Raw genomic sequence first — 13,045 nt, forward strand, 5'->3', positions numbered from 1 at the left:
CCGGAAGCATGACTGGACGTGACCCCTCTAAGGCAGTCAATGAGTCCCCACTTATGAAAATTTCTGGATCAACCATTGCTTAGTTCTAGTTAGCTTAGGTCCTAGTGTGAAATAAAGCCAATAGGTCTTTTTAAACACATCTTTATTCATACATGTATATATACGTTTTCTCACGGATTTGTTCATGCAATATTGAAATTATGTTTACTCAATGCGCAATTACTGAAGTTTATATTTGCTACTTTTCTTCTTAATTTCATATATTTTTTTTTTTCTTCGAAAAATTAGTGGCGTTGAAATAGGGAATGGACACAGATACCTTATCACATTTAACCAAAGAAATGTTGTATAATGTCATCAATCTGTAATACACGTAGACAGGATGTTCTCTAGAAAACTATACGTTATACACACCGGAGAATACACGCACTGTCGTAATGGACAATTACTGTATGTTAATTGTTATAGTTCCCTGTAATCAGCTTTGCAACACCATGTCATGACAGTTCAAAAAGATTTTCTTCAAATCAAAATGGAATATTCATTTTTTCTGTAAAATTTAAAACTTTAAAAAGTAGACTTTGACAAAATTATGAAATAGAAGGAATTGAACAATTTAAAATCGTATTTTAACAAAGATTTAGATATAATTTTACAACGATCCTTAAAAAATAACCAACCAAACGTTGAATCAAACGATATGAACCTACGCAGTTTTATATTAAAATACTGACACACACCAGTTTGCCATCTCAGTATGCAAGGCAGGGGTGCTTGGTGAGGTGCTGGAACTTGATGTACATGTATCATTAAGTTAATACAGTTCTGTTAGGATTGACTGCCTTTTTACAGAGACTTTCTATTCTTACTAGTTGTTATCAGTTAGTATAGACGGTTCCTGGCTTAGAATGATTCTCTGCTCAGCAAATGGTGCGTAATTAGCATTTGAATCAAATTTCTTGTAGAAGTAAAAAACACAAATTAATGTATTTGACAACTTTCTTCAGGAGCACAGTCTATATCATCCGGCGTAAATAACTTCGAGATTTATGTGGAAGTTTACTCTGCTGCTCGATCTATGCTAATCGATGTTCCAGTATATTTCATATTTATATTTATTCGTGAGGCCTCGTCATCGTTTATATTCACTAAAAGCACAGTCGCCTAAATATTTTATATGGCGAAAAAATTGCGAAAATTGGAGGCAATAGTATATTTTTAGTAGCCATTATTATTTTAAAATCTTAAGAGGTTGCTTGCAAATTTAACTCTAAAATGAGAAGTGTATGACGATTTATAACGAATATATACATCTATCATGTGTGCAGATACGACGGCGACTATATAGGGTCTGCCATGAGTGCACTTTGTTTGCCCTGCATGTGTGCACCCAGGAGGTCCTCCTGAGCGGTGTTTAGACGTACCGGGAAAATCTTATCTGATTCAGGATCAATTCATCGGTTACACTCCCCTGTCACCAGTGATTCTTTTTTGCTGACATTCTGAAAAAGTATTGTGTAAGTGTTGACTCTCAACTTGCACATGTGATTTTTTAACACTCCCCGGACTTCTGCAAAAAACAATTATTCAGTTCACTGATTAAGATGGAAGGTAAATAACAGAAAGTCACAGGGCATTCCGACAAAAAGTCACAGGACAAAAAGTCAAACACATGTCAAACTCAGGCATAAAGTAACAAAATTGATACCTAGACAAAAAGTCACAAACAATTTGTTGACAATTGATTGAATATAAATGAAAAAAGATTTTGAAATATCTTCTTTTTATTACATATAATATTCATTTTTAATTTTAGGAAATTGTTCATAATATAAAAAAGATGTGGTATGATTGCCAATTAGACAACTGTCCACAAGAGACCAAAATGACACAGACATTAACAACTAGAGGTCTTTACGGCCTTCAACCATAAGCCAATATAAAGAAGATATGGTATGATTGCCAATGAGACAACTGTCCACAAGAGACCAAAATGACACAGACATTAACAACCATAGGTCACCATACAGCCTTCAACAATGAGCAAAGCCCGAGGTAAAGCCCATACCGCATAGTCAGCTGTAAAAGGCAATCATACTATATCTTTTTTTTTTATATTTACATGTTAAAAAATGCGTGCAAATGTAATCAAAAGCTGCACTTAAACGTAGTGATTTTTTTGCGCAAATGTAATGGTAATGTGTGCAAACCTAATGCACTGATTTATTTGTTTTTAATAAATTTTAATTTAAAGTTGCTACATCATGTTCATGTATATATAAAATTTCAAGAAAAATACAAAAAGAGTGTTTTCTTGTTCAAAGAAAAATAATCTCAAAACTAAAATGTGACTTTTTGTCCTGTGACAGTGTGTGACTTTTTGACTGTGATTTTCTGTCCTACATTCAGAGTGAATAGGGGAGTTTGGTTGACCCCGCCTCCCTCTATCTGAGACTACTATCTCAGTGATGAGCTTTATGTTTCATGTACAAATGTACTGTGCTTGTCATATATATATGTATGTCGGATAAAAGCTCTACAGACATGACAGACCTTTAATATGTTGTATTGTTATATGTATAACCGACAATAAATAAAAAGCCCCTAACAAGTAAGAATTAGGTTACTTCTTTCTGTTTTGACATCTTGCATGGGTTTTTATAGCCCCGTATTAAAATTATGCCCCCACTTTAAAAAAGGGGGGGGGTATACTGTTTTACCCCTGTCTGTCCATCCATCCTTGCGTCAGTCAGTCCGTCCGATGAATATTTTTCATCACATTTTCCTTAGGAACTACAATAGAAGAATTTCTGAAATTTGGTTTCAGGGTTAAATACGTCAGCTATACCGTGTGATGCATTTTCAGATTCATAACTCGACAACTTCCTGTTTTCCCAACACTTGTATGATTTAACACATGATAGCCAAGTTGAAAGTTGAAAACTAACAACCTAATTTATGTACCAAAAAATTGAAAAACAGATATGTTACACATAAACAAACGACAATCACTGAATTATCGGATCCTGACTTGGAACAGGCACAACCATAACAAATTGGCAGAGTATAAGGAACTTTGAAAATATTTAGTTTTTGTGGTTTGGTCTATTTTCCGGATACTGTAAGCAATAAGGCCCCTTTATTTAGTGAATGAAATAATTGTAAGATGCACTAAGCTGTCTGTCATATTTTATATGAACTTGACCTCATTTTCATGGTTCATTGGTCAATGAAACACTGCATTGTTTTGTCAGTTTATCATATGTTTAAAGTTACAGGTAGATTATATTTGGTAGATATGAAACAATTGTAAGGTGTGGATTCATATATAAACCATGACCGCATTTTATTGTTCTTTGGTCAATGATAAGTTTTCTTGGTTTTGTCATTTTATCAGGCCACATTTAAAAGAATGTCTGTTTCCCCTCCCCACAGGTCTACCCTTTGTAAACTGACCAGGAAGGCAGGTTCTTTTTAGCTCACCTGACCTGAAAGGTCAAGTGAGCTTTTCTCATCACTTGGCGTCCGTCGTCCGTAAACTTTTACAAAAATCTTCTCCTCTGAAACTACTTGGCTAAATTCTACCAAACTTGGCCACAATCATCCTTGGGGTATCTAGTTTAAAAAATGTGTGGGGTGACCCGGCCAACCAACCAAGATGGCCGCCATTGCTAAAAATAGAACAAAGGGGTAAAATGCAGTTTTTGGCTTATAACTCAAAAAACAAAGCATTTAGAGCAAATCTGACAGGGGGTTTAATTGTTGATCAGGTCAAGATCTATCTGCCCTGAAATTTTCAGACGAATCGGACAACCTGTTGATGGGTTGCTGCCTGTGAAATGGTTATTTTAAGAAAATTTTGCAGTTTTTGGTTATTGTCTTGAATACTATTATAGATAGAGATAAACTGTAGACAGCAATAATGTTCAGCAAAGTAAGATCTACAAATAAGTCAGCATGATCAAAATTGTTAGAGGACCCCTTAAGGAGTTATTGCCCTTTATAGTCAATATTGAACAACTTTTCGTCATTTTTGTAACTTGTTTAAAATCATTTCTAAAACTACTTGGCCAAATTTAACCAAACTTGGCCACCATCATAATACTAGGGTATCTATTTAAAAAAAAGTGTCTAATGACCTCGCCTACCAACGAAGATGGCCGACATCAGTAAACACATTAACAGGTGAGCGACACAGGCTCTTGAGAGCCTCTATTTTTTTTTAAATGGATATGATTGTCATAGCATGGTCACATGAATGGTTTGACTTGTCCAGTCCAGGCCACTTATCAGTTGTTTGTGCTCAATTTGAGTGTATTTATTCAGATTATCAATCCTTCTGCTTCCAAGCACTTTCCAAAAATGGAAACAAATTATTTTCAGGAAAAAAATAATTTCCATTTATTGTGGAAAATAATTTTTTGACCCGGGCGCTTATTTTTGACCTGTGTGGGGGGAGGGGAAACAAACATATTTTTAATTTGGGCCTTAGATTTTTTAAGCATAGGTCTACTTGTCTGTCTGCCTGCCACGGTTAATTTTACTGTGACCTCATATTCATAGAATAATGATAATATTCATGATATTGAACGGCAAGAATAATGAGTAAGTTGATGTTATATACAAATAAGACAAAATTTTCAGTTGCCTACTAATTATGTAATACATGTAGTAGTTATTTTTGTCATTAAATGATGTTTACCCTTTTATGTGTAGGGCAAGAACATGAAAGATAAAGGGGAAACTATAAACAGAAGAAATTATCAACAAAATAAGATTTACAGAGGTCAACAAAGCCTAAATGGTAAGTCCACTGTTATAAAAGTTTTTGTCCTTGAATAATGATTAAATATTTATTAAAATAAGATGTGGTATGATGAAAGAGAAAACTATCCATCAGAGTTCAATTTAGTGGATGTAAGCATTGTAATTACTTATTAGAGGCCATTGATGACCTGTAAGTAATGAGAAAACCCATACCCTATACATGTTATAGTTATAAAAGTCAACACTAACCAAATTTGAAACAGAGCATCAATTCAAACGTCAAATATACCAGACTAATTTATAAAAACAAAAAATTATGAAAAATAAAAATGACGGATATGAACCAACATCAACCACTGAACTATGTACAAGCTCCTGATATTAGACAGGTATAATATGGCTGGGTTGATATAAAAATAAGAAACACTTAGCAGTCTGATTTCCAATGAGACATTTCTCCAATAGAGATCAAATGACATTAGGCTCTAGGGTATAACAATTTCAGAAAAATGTTTAATATTTTTTTTTCATTACTCATTTTATTTATAACTTTATCATATGGTACACCAAATCATTCAAAACAATCAATTGGGTTTGGCCCCAGATGACTTTTGAAATGCATATGTATCATTGAAAAAGCTCCAAATTATCTCCCTTTAGTGCAAAAATGCCATTTTTTGGCATTAGAAATGTAATATCTTATTAAGGCCTATATTTTTTATTATAGTTTTAAATAAGCTGTACTTAAACTAAACTATTATAAAATTTTAGCGATTTCTGTAATTTAGTACTTGAATATTTAAATGAAAGTTTATCATATTAATCATAAACATGATAAAATAGCCATTTTATTGATCTCTTCACTGATAATTTTTGAGTTTGTGTATTTGTAGGTCAGACATCTCGATTTTCATGGTCATCATTCACAGATCAATACTGAACGGAAAACTTAAAGCTGATATTTTTCTCCATGGTGCATCTTTTTTATTAATTTGAAATGGAACATGTTTTTTCCTACATTTATTTGAAAGAGGAAATTTCAACATGATGACTATAAACAAAAAGGAGTCATATCATCACGATCATTGATGCACAAGAACTTGATCATATAAATACAACAATGTAATTATCAATTGAAAGATGGAACGAATGAACAAGATATTAGAATGTTGTTGTCCAAATAAACTTGCTTTGTCTTCTCATTTGAATCTTTCTATCCAATAAAGATGTACAGAGGAAGATCTTTGAAGAACAGATTGAAAAAATATTTTGTCTAAGAATTGCAGGAATATTCTAGTGAATGAAATTATTTATTGACTTCACTCTTATATAGTGGACTGAATAATTGTACATAGCAAGTTGTGAATAAAGAAAGCAAAAACTTTAACAAAAAGTGTTTATATTATAAATTTGCAAATATAAGCATACTATTATGTACACCACAAAGGTATATATAATTCAAATTGTTTGCCTATACAAGTATTGCAATGAACCTATAACAAAGAAAATCTTACCTCATGAAAAGAGTGAACTATTCAGTCAGAATATGAAATATTTTTTCAGTTCTATTTTTCATAATAGAATAAACAAGACAAAGATTTCAAAACAATATTTTTTCATTTGTTTAGAAATTTCATCATTTTGTTTCAGTGAAAGAACTTTATTCTTTGACTGTAAAATATTATTATTATACATTCCAAAATAAGAATAATCTTTATTGTCATATAAACAAATAAAAAACATGTTTGTGACAAAATAAAAAAAAAAAATTATATATAAGTATATATATATAAAAAATATAAAAAAAACTCGTATACATTTAAAACATTTTACTACCAACATGACCAAACAGCATTCATTGTAACATACACATAACTTTATATTTATATATATATATTTATAATTTTAATCCCATAGGATTTTATTTTGTCCCATGGGATATTAAAAATCCCATGGGATAATAAAAATCCCATGGGATAATAAAAATCCCATGGGATTTTTTTTGTCCCATGGGACTACAATAATCCCATGGGACCAAAAAAAATCCCATGGGATTTAACCAAAATCCCATGGGATAATGGTAAATCCCATGGGATTTTGTCCTGTCCCATGGGATATTGAAAATCCCATGTTTTTATAATTCAAATTGCAAAATAAATATGAAAGTAACAGTATAAAACCAATGAAATAATTGAATCCCATGTAATTCCGCACATTTTGGTTATATACATGATATTGTAGCTCTTGTTTGAGGCGGCGGCGGATTTGCAAATGAGTGTTTTGCAAATTAAAAGTGTCCAGTGTTGGAAGTTTTCTTCATTTTTGTACATAATCAAACTAGTTAACACAAGAAACGATACAAGGCAATGTATTTTCCATCAATACATATGTATATAAAGAAATTTGGTACATTGTTCGAAAGTAAATAATTGCCCAATAAGTTTAATATTTTACAAAGTGTTATTTTGTTATCAAAATCATTGTTTTAAGGCAAAAATGGGAAACAAAAAATCCAATTTTGTCTTTTCAAAAGCCGTATTTTCACATAAAAAAATCAAAAATCGACATAAGAACTTTTAAACTGGGATCTTAAACATGGTCTGATTAAAATTTTGAATGCCTTTGAAGATCTTTGAGTACTCAATTCTCATCATCAAAATTGCCGACTCCTTTCATCCTTTTCCGCAAGATAAATTTGCACCCCAACCCTTGTGTTCAAGAACATGATATTTTCCAGTTTAGTCTTCTTACATTCTTTATATAATATGCATTTGCTTTGCTTTGAAATTAAATGTTTTTCAATGGAGAATTTAACCGTTTTTTTCTATTGATGATATTTTATGATAGATTTGAGTTCAAACTTGTGTATCGTTTCTTTTGTTGACAAGTAAAAATTGAAGGTGTGTATGTGGTCAGGGTAATGATTTTTATTGATAAATGCTCGTAGAACAAATCGCAATCAAAGAAAATTTCGGACCAATCATACCAGTATTGCGGACATAATTTCTATTTAAAAAAAAACAACGGCAGACATTATTTGTTAACACAGCTCTGTTCATTACCGGTTAATAAGTTAAATAAAATTTTGGAGGATTACAACACAATTTCATATAGCAGTCCTAAGTATGAAATTGTTCAAATTATTATGGCATATTGTTATTCTAAACTATTTCCCAAAATTGATCGCCCTGAAGATCATAAAAAATATTTCATTAAAATAAAGTATGTCAATAAAGGTTTTGATTTTTTAAATATTGCCGGTATATTTAACGACCATTCTGTTAAAGAACAAGTTCCTGGATATTTTGACAATACTGAGCTACGTCTTATTTGACAAGAAATCTACCCGGAAATTTGTGTTTAATTATAAATTGTGTAAAGATGTTAATATCAGTGAAAATACACCTACTTCATGCAATTGTAGTAATTCCGAATATATTTATGGATTTATTTTCCATGTTATAACAAGAATTCTTAACATCGTTGAAGACCGAGAGTTAAAATCATTCCTCAGGAAAGGACCTAAATATCATCCCCCGTCAATTATTAATTGTAATGAGTCTCGTTATATCATTCACGACTCACTCCATACTTACTGTATGAAATGGATAAAACGGGGAAAAGTGACCAAAACTCTTTGGGCTCTTTTTTTAATTCAGAGAACATTTTACTATCAACAATAACCACAAAAAACCTATTTCTCGTATCAAACATAACCTAAAAGAACTAGTCAAGCAATTTGTGTTTGTCCCTGCCGATAAAGCTGCTAATAATATTATTATTGTTTGACGTAAATTTTACATTGAGGTTCTGAATAAAGAAATCACCTATTCACCAACATTCAAACTGACTCCATTTTCAGAAAACGACATCTGTAACAACCATAAACATTTAGCTACCGCTTTACAAGCAGAACCAAATACAATGAAAGTCCCAACTATGTATTGGCTTCCAAAGCTACACAAATTACCTTACAACTATAGATTTATTTCGTCTTCAAGCCATTGTTCCACTTCTAAATTATCTATTCTTTTTACCAGCACGCTTGGTAAAATCAAAAACCTGATAATAAATTGTTCAAATAAGGCCTTCGAAAATAGTGGAATTAATTACTTTTGGAGTAGCAAGAACTCGTTGGAAGTACTTGATAAATTGCATGCTTATTTTGGTGATTTTGAATCTGTTCAAAGTTTTTAATTTTTCTACCCTGTATACCACATTGCCTCGCATTCTCATAAAGAAAACATCCACACACCTAATTAAATGGGCATTTAAAAAGTCAGAATATATATGTTCAAACTCTTTTAGGTCATTTTTTAGTAGCAATAAACAAAACAAAACTATGTCAATTGGACATGCTTTGATACTATGTATGCCCTTGAATTTTTACTAGATAACATTTTAGTTCGCTTTTGGGATTCCGTTTATCGTCAGGTTATCGGAATTCCAATGGGGACTAACTGCGCACCACTTATTGCGGACCTGTTTTTGTATTGCCATGAGTTACAATTTATGACAAAAATGAGCAAAGACCCATCGAAGCAACATCTGATAAACAAATTTAATAATACTTTAAGATATTTTGACTCTCAATAATGACGACTTCAGTATGTATACTAAAGAAATTTATCCTGTTGAACTTACTATAAATAAAGCTAATACTAACAATGACCACTGCCCTTTCCTTGATCTTGATATCTGCATCACTAACGGAAAGCTGAATACTAAAATTATGATAAAAGAGATGATTTTTCATTTCCTATCGTTAATTATCCATTTTTAGATGGTGACGTTCCCTTCTCACCACTTACGGTGTTTATATGTCTCAAATTGTACGATTCGCTCGTGTATGTAACAATTTTTTAGATTTTAATAGAGAAATTTATGTATTACTGAAAAATTATTACACCAGGGTTTTCGATATCCCAAACTAGTCAAAACATTTACTAAATTTTATCATCAGTATAAGGACATCATTCGTAAATATAGCTCAACATGCAAACTTCTTATACGTTTAGGTATTTCACATTCATTTTTGTCGAGCCTTCGACTTTAGTCAAAAAAGCGAGACTAAGCGATCCTACATTTCGTCGTCGTCGGTGTCGTCGGCGGCGTCAACAAATATTCACTCTGTGGTTAAAGTTTTTGAAAATTTAATAACTTTCTTAAACTATACTGGATTTCTACCAAACTTGGACAGAAGCTTGTTTATGATCATAAGATAGTATCCAGAAGTAATTGTTGTAAAAATAAAATTCTATTTTTTCTGTATTTTGTTTATAAATGGACTTAGTTTTTCTGCGGGGAAACATTACATTCACTCTGTGGTTAAAGTTTTTAGAATTTGAATATCTTTCTTAAACTATACTGGATTTCTACCAAACTTGGGCAGAAGCTTGTTTGTGATCGTAAGATAGTATCCAGAAGTAAAGTTTTCAAAAATAAAATTCCATTTTTTCTGTTTTTTACTTATAAATGGACTTAGTTTTTCTGCGGGGAAACATTGCATTCACTCTGTGGTTAAAGTTTTTGAAATTTTAATAACTTTCTTAAACTATACTGGATTTCTACCAAACTTTGACAGAAGCTTGTTTATGATCATAAGATAGTATCCAGAAGTAATTTTTGTAAAAATAAAATTCTATTTTTTCTGTATTTTGTTTATAAATTGACTTAGTTCTTCTGCAGGGAAACATTACATTCACTCTGTAGTTAAAGTTTTTAGAATTTAAATATCTTTCTTAAACTATACTGGATTTCTACCAAACTTGGACAGAAGCTTGATTATGATCGTAAGATAGTATCCAGAAGTAAAGTTTTCAAAAATAAAATTCCATTTATCGAGATAACGTGATTACGAAATAAATATATCGAGAAAACGATGAAATTATATCGAGATAACGAAATAAATATATCGATATAACGATTTAAATATCGAGATAACGATATAATTATATCGAGATAACGAAATAAATAATTTTCGAGATAACGATATAAATATATCGAGATAACGATTTAATTATATCGAAATAACGATTTAATTATATCGAAATAACGATATATATATATATATTGAGATAACGAAATAATTTTATTTTTTTGTATGTCCCCTATGGGCTTCCGTATAAATGGACTTAGTTTTTCTGCGGGGAAACATTACATTCACTCTGTGGTTAAATGTTTTAAAATTTTAATAACTTTCTTTAGCTATCCTGGGTTTGTAATAAACTTGGACAGAAGCTTGTTTATGATCATAAGATAGTATCCAGAAGTAAATTTTGTATAAAAATAAATCCATTTTTTCCATATTATACTTTTAATTGGACTTAGGTTTTCTGCCAGGAAACAACACATTCACTCTGTGGTTAAATGTTTTAAAAAAATAATAACTTTCTTATACTATTTTAAATTTGTACCAAACTTGGACAGAAGCTTGTTTATGATCATACGCTAGTATCTAGAAAGCAAATTTTGTTAATATTCGGTACCTGTGTATCTGTATTTTACTTACAAATGGACTTAGGTTTTCTTCCAGTTAACATAACATATTTGTAGTCTGCAGTTAAAGTTTTTAAAACATTTATTCAATTCATAAACTATCCTGAATTTTTTACCAAACTTGGACAGAAGCTTCTTACAATCAAAAGATAGTATCAAGAGGAATATTTTTATTGATTGTTTTCCACATTTTTGTTGAGCCTCAGAGTTACATCAAAAGTAGGCGAGACACTGGGTTCCTCGGAACCCTTACGAAATTTTTTTATGGAAATATTCTTTATAAACACAAATGTGTCAGTATTCACCACAGAAACTAACAAAACCTTTGAATAGACTTATTAGGAAGAGATATAGTTACGATACTGTTGTCAGGTCATTTAAGATTGCATATTTTGGGGTTAATTTTGATTCACTTATAGGGTCTTTGCATCGGAACTAAACACATTTATTCAAAAATCAGTTGTTGGCATGACACGGGTTATGTTCTTCTCATATATGTTATGACGGTATGATACTAAACCCCAAACGGGAAGGATTGTGCCTGATGTTCATATTATGAAATCATAATCTTTCAGTCAGTTTAATTGAAGTCTGGAGCTGGCATGTCAGGTAACTGCTAGTAGTCTGTTGTTATTTATGTATTATTGTCATTTTGTTTATTTTCATTGGTTACATTTTCTGACATCAGACTCGGACTTCTCTTGAACTGAATTTTAATGTGCGTATTGTTGTGCGTTTACTTTTCTACATTGGCTAGAGGTATAGGGTGAAGGTTGAGATCTCACAAACATGTTTAACCCCGTTGCATGTTTGTACCTGTTCCAAGTCAGGAGCCTCTAGCCTTTGGTAGTCTTGTATTATTTTAATTTCAGTTTCTTGTGTACAATTTGGAAATTAGTATGGCGTTCATTATCACTGAACAAGTATATTTTATTAGGGGCCAGCTGAAGTACGCCTCCGGGTGCGGGAATTTCTCGCTACATGGAAGACCTGTTGGTGACCTTCTGCGGTTGTTTTTTCTATGGTCGGGTTGTTGTCTCTATGACACATTTCCCATTTCCATTCTCAATTTTTATCTTTTGTTTGATAGTTGAACGTTGTCAGTTTTTGAGTATATACTTTCATGAAAGAGAGACGAAAGACACAAAAGGGACAGTCAAACTCAAAAATCGAAAATAAACTGACAACGCCATGGCTAAAAATGAAAAAGACAAACAGACAAACAATAGTACACATGACACATCAAAAAAAACTTAAGAATAAGCAACACGAACCCCATTAGAGGTGAATAGCATTTCGAGATAAGTTATTCTACAGTTTGGTTTGTTGTTCGTATGTTGAAGTTATGCATGTGGTTAGGGTTTGCTTTTTATAAGTACCTGCTCTTTTAGGATATAGTTAACTTTGTCATTTTAAGTGCATATATTAACATATTAGAGGTACCGGTGTATAGTGTTTCGAATAACTCCATCTACAGTTAACTCTAGACCTATGTGCTCCCATGCTCACATGCTCACCTCCATGTATTTTATTTTATAGCATCTATAGTAGCATCATGAGTGTCTAATATCCAAAAGAAAGTTCCTTATTGACTTTATTACTATACAGTTACTTCATAGTTGAGTACGGGAGCATCTCTTTGTCTTGTTTTGTAAATAAATTACTGTCGCTGCGGTAACGTAGCTCTTGAAACCTTATGATATTATTTGACAATTTGAAGAACATAGAGTTACGAAGTTCCCATATTTTAATTGCGACCCAAGTTTCAGTGGCACTTGTT

At 31.8% G+C, this 13,045-nt stretch overlaps 1 long non-coding RNA gene across 1 annotated transcript; it reads left to right on the top strand.

Moving 5' to 3' along the window:
- The first annotated feature begins 1,514 nt into the window (after positions 1-1,514).
- Positions 1,515-6,358, top strand: LOC134683579 (uncharacterized). Its single transcript, XR_010101060.1, has 3 exons — positions 1,515-1,611; positions 4,717-4,804; positions 5,661-6,358. It is a non-coding gene; the product is annotated as an uncharacterized LOC134683579 (long non-coding RNA).
- The last annotated feature ends 6,687 nt before the right edge of the window (positions 6,359-13,045 follow it).

The sequence above is a fragment of the Mytilus trossulus genome, chromosome 9 (genome assembly GCF_036588685.1).
Source record: "Mytilus trossulus isolate FHL-02 chromosome 9, PNRI_Mtr1.1.1.hap1, whole genome shotgun sequence".
NCBI classification, from domain to species: domain Eukaryota; kingdom Metazoa; phylum Mollusca; class Bivalvia; order Mytilida; family Mytilidae; genus Mytilus; species Mytilus trossulus.